We start from the raw sequence: 4,947 nt of genomic DNA, 5'->3' as shown, positions 1-4,947 counted from the left end.
TCCCTCCACCTCCTGCAGCTGGAGAACTCCAGGCTCCTTCCGCCACACCCCGGGCTCCCCACCCGAGTGTCATTGGAACAATCCCTGGTCCCCCCCCGACATCGGGGCATCGCCACACCAGCATCACAGCAGGGCCCTGGGAGAAAGGCCAGGCTGTGCCCACAGCCTCCGCAGCCGCGCCCCACTGGAGCCAGCTCACCCCGAGCGTCTGGGCTGTTCTGCTGCCCCCGGACCCACACGCATGGGCCCCAGCTGCCCTTGGAGCTGGCAGGGTGATTCCCAGCTCGCACAGACAGATTCACGCTACATCCCCTCCCGCTAGCACGCTAAACCCAGAGATGTAAGCGCGGCATCGCGCACAGGCTAGTACAGACCCGTCTGGATGCTGTGGGTCCGGACGGGGGCAGCCACATGCCAAGGGGTCCCTGGCTCGCCCTTGCCCCTCACCCAGGGGAGGGAGATGCAGGGCCACATGGGGATGGGGAAAGTGGGGGTGTCTGAGTGGGTGTGGAGGGCCATGTGGGGACGGAGGTAGATGTGTCTGACTGAATGGGAGAGGTGAGGGGTCAGCCAGGGTCTGCATGGGGGAAGCTCACTAACAATCCCTCCCTGCTCTCCCCAAAAAAACTTGTTCCATACTTTTCCCACCCAGTAACAATCCTCCAAGTTCACACCCCGGCTCCTTCCCAGCAATTACTTCCCTCTCCCTCACCTCCTCCATTACCCCAACTCCCCCAAGCCTTTGCACTGCTTCTGAGGGGTGTGGGAAATAGGGTTCTGTATTGTAGTTTAAATGAATTATTACTCAGAGTTCTGTATTAATATGCCTAGTAAGGAATCTATTTGTCAAAAAACATTTCCTGAATCTTTTTTGTTGTCTGTATTGTTACAGACACTTGCTGACTGATATTTTGAAATAAATGACCAAAAATAATTGAAACTGGAGTGATAATATTGTGTTATTTTGAAAAATAAAATATGCAGAATTTTGCAGAATTTGAAAATATTGTGCGCAGAATTTTAAAATTTTTATTGCAGAGCCCAGGGTCCTGGGCCCCGCCCCTGCCTGTGACCCTGCCCACTGCTCCTCCTCCAGCAAGTGTCAGCCCCGCCTCCTCCTTTCCCCCCCTGCGGCCCCGCCCCTTGGGCAGGTGAGAGGCGGAGCCGGGCAGTGCAGAGGGCTGCTGTTCTGGCTGGTGCCATGGTACTGCGGCCTTGGTACCCCCTGTCTTCTCCTCCTGCTGCTGGTGATCCCGTGGCCCCAGGGCTGCAGATGCTCCTCAGCTCCCCACTGCCCTTCGACTGCTCGCAGCCCGTAAGAGCCGCCCGGGCGAGGAACCCAGTTCTGGGGCTGGCAGAGCCCTCTGGAGCAGCAACCCCCAGATATACAGACACGCTTCCCTTAACCTGTGTATAATATAATTTTAACATTAGCTTTAATAAATGCTCTGATCAGTTTATTATCTGACACGGTCTCTAAGAACTCCGCATTAAATGGATTTTTGGAGCAGGGAGATGGAATAGGAGCTTGCTCCGTCTACTCCACGCATCAACCCGGTATTGCAGTGCTTCTAGCAATGGTGCACCTCCCCGTGGGGAGAATAAACTGGTTAAAAAAACCAGAACAAACATTTTGTGCTATGAATAGTTCTGTTTTCTTTGCAATGTACATAGATTTATGGCTCATTTATAGCTCTTTGATGAGTTGTTTGTATTGTATTCATAATTATGTTTCTTGAGTGGGGAGACTGCTCTTGCCGGTTTTGCTTTATTTGTGTTTGTAGGTCAGTTAAGCAGCTGCTTTCACATTAGTCTATGTAGGCCAGCTGAATCCCTGAAGCATGAGATTTGGGACACAACACGTAGGACCAAAACAGCCACCGATCCCAGTCTCTCACATGGGTGGTGCTGGGGGTGGGTGTTGCAGGGGCTAAAGCCACCCCCAAAATGTGCCTTAGCCTCCCCAAGGCCACCCTTCCCCGTGCAAACGTTATGCCACTCTGCGCTGCTGCTGACAGCAATGCCGCCTTCAGAGCTGGGGACGCAGTCACCAGCCGCCACTCTGCAGCCACCCAGGGCCTTGTGGCGAGGGAGGAGCACCCCCATTTTCTGTCTAGCCCACCTCAGCCCCCCCACCAGGAAGAGACTGGTGCCACCCCTGGGCCAGGCCAGCTGGGCTGGGGGATGGAGACTGGAGCCCACGCTGGTGCCTCCCGAGTTCTGGCCCCATCCCACTGGGCACAGAACCAGTCCCAGCAGCTGCTGGGGCACCGGGCAGCTTGGACAGGCCCCATGTGGTCTGTGCTGCGGCCACAGCCGCCCACACAGCTGGGGAGAGCGGGCCCAGGGCCAGGACCTGGTGGCCCTTTGGCGAGGGCTCACGCTGGGCTTACGCCAGGGGAGCCAGGGCTGGCTGGAGGTGGGGAGGCGTGCAGGCGGGCTGCGGGAGGGGCAGTGCCCTGTGTGCACGTATGCAGATCTGGGTGCAAACCAAGCATTGTGGGAGCGGGAGTAAGCTGCCAAGCAGGGCTCCAATGGGTGTCCGGGGCTTGGTGGTGAGAAGGGTCCAGCCCAGGGCAGTGGGGGGGGGGGGGGCAGCTGGCAGCAGTCAGGGTCGGTGAGGATGGGGATGGCAGGAGGGCCAAGGGGGGCTCCACCATGAGCTGAGAGTGTGGGGCGAGGGAGGAGGGTGGCAGCTGGGGGGAGGATAAGCACCTCTGATTTATATCATTGGGCAGTAGGAGTGTGGGAAGCATTCTAGAAATGGGTGGGCCAGGATCCCCCAGTTGCCCACACCATGGTCCTGCCTATGCTTGGCCCTGCCCTGACTTCATCTCTTCCTGTACCTTATCCATGGGGCCCCTCACACCCACTTCTTCCCCCTCCCCCCCCCCAGCCAAGTCCCTTCCTGCCCCTTGCTCTTCTCTTTGCCCTTAAGGCAGGAAAAAAGTAGGAGGACAAAAAGCGAGAGGGCTTTGGCCCTGCAGTGCTCCTCCAGGGGAGACACTGGGGTCCTGCAGGGGGTCTCCCGGGGGAGGCTTCTCCATTGCATGGTGGGCTCCTGACCCTGGGATTCCCCCGCCTGGTGGTGACAGTGGGGGGTTGTGTTCACACTTCCCCCAGGCCTTGGTCAGCAAAGTGCAGATTTCCATTGTCTTCTCAGATATGCCCCTGATAGGGGTCCTGAGGCCCAGGCAGCTGGGTGACATCCACACTGATGTCTCTGACCCTGCCCTGGGAGCAGACAGGCCTTCCCCACACGGAGGAGCAATGCAAAATACAGGGGAAACTGAGGCACACACAGGAGTCATAAAAGCTCCAGGAAATTCTGACTTCACCTTGTGGGACAAAGTGGGGATTTTCTGTAACAGGTTTATGATGCCTATGTGTGCCTCAGTTTCCTCTGTATTTTGCATTGCTACCTAATGTGTTAAAAGGGTTAACGCTGAGCCAGGCAGTGCATGTGCCACTCACTGTGTGTGGGGAGGGAGGGGAGTGATGGGGTCTCTAAAGAACTGGCTGAAATCGACCCAGATCAACAGAAGATCCAGAGAGACAATGAGAAACCCCAACAATTGCCAGGAGCCCCCAGCAGACGGGCCGTGTGATGGAGCTGGAGAGCAAAGGCGAAGAGCGGGCTGGAATAAGGGCTGCGTTTGGTGGGACTCAGCACCTCTCACTGGGGACCTAAGGACAAGGAGACAGATTCAGAGACCGAGATGGGTCTGGTCCAGCTTGGCTGGCTCCTCGCACTGGCTTGGCCGGGCTGGCCCATGGCTCTACCTTGGCCTCTCAGTGCTAGGGGCTGGCAGATGCTGTAGCCAGGTGGCTGATCCTTGGCTCCCCTGTTTGGGCAGGCGGCTGGAGTGTGACGGTGCTGCCCGTGGGAGCCAGCTGAGGTCACTCAATCAGGGCGAACTGCAAACAGAACGGGGCAGACAAACCCCAAACGCTGGTGGTTATTCCAATACTTAGATTTACCAAACCAGCACAAAACAGCTTCTATAGGACCTCACTGGTTACTCAGAAGTCCAAACAACGCAGTTCCCTTAAAGTGCCCAGCCTCAGGCCTCCGTCCAGACACACACGTCAGATATGATGATGATTACTGAGAATCTTACTTCATCATATAAAAGAAAAGGTTCTTCCACCCCCAAAGGATCAGCCACATACCCAGGTTCAATTACACTTAGATCTTACCCAAAATACACGCTTAGAGCCAATTCTTATTAACTAAGCTAAAATTTATTAAAAAAGAAAAGAGAGAGAGTGTTGGTTAAAAGATCAATATACAGACAGACTTGAATTCAATTCTTGAGGTTCAGATACATAGCAGAGATGAGTTTGTAGTTGCCAAAAGTCCTTTTAGAAATAGTCCATAGGTTATAGTCCAATGTCCATATTCAGGGTGACTCCAGTCAGTGACTGGGGATCTCAATCCTTATGGCTTAAGGTTTCCCCCTCTTGAAACCCAAAGCACATCTGAGATGAAGCAGGATCGTGTCCCAGGGTTCTTATACATTTCCAGCAGCCTTTCGGCCTGAGAAAACAATAGGCCTAACTCTCCTTCTCCCAAACATCCTGGCAATTAGCACAGGGTAATTTATCCATTAAACAGTTCAGATCCAGGTCACCACAACCTTCAAAGAGACATAGAGACAATAATACTATTTCACTCAAGTATCATCATAAATGTTAATATTCCTTTTTAATCTTTGAATTAAAGCTATAGCAATAGACAAGACTTGTTTGCTTACATCACAAGCCCTGAGCAAACAGCTCCCCTTCTATCTCTAACAATGCAGACTTGCATTTCAAAGCTCTGTTCATTTACACATCTTCCTAACCAGTCTCTACAGTTCAGCCCTGGGTTAGGTCAGTCTGAGTTAATTAACTCTTTCTGGCCCTGTCACCTTTCAATGAGATATTATTTTATACTCATAACGT

At 53.8% G+C, this 4,947-nt stretch overlaps 1 pseudogene; it reads left to right on the top strand.

The window, feature by feature from the left end:
- The first annotated feature begins 1,418 nt into the window (after positions 1–1,418).
- On the top strand, positions 1,419–1,591 carry LOC135876908 (U2 spliceosomal RNA; annotated as a pseudogene).
- Positions 1,592–4,947: the final 3,356 nt, after the last annotated feature.

The sequence above is a fragment of the Emys orbicularis genome, chromosome 3, assembly GCF_028017835.1.
Source record: "Emys orbicularis isolate rEmyOrb1 chromosome 3, rEmyOrb1.hap1, whole genome shotgun sequence".
Taxonomy (NCBI): domain Eukaryota; kingdom Metazoa; phylum Chordata; order Testudines; family Emydidae; genus Emys; species Emys orbicularis.
Note: the sequence above shows the minus strand (reverse complement) of the source record. Positions and strands in the feature narration are given on the sequence as shown.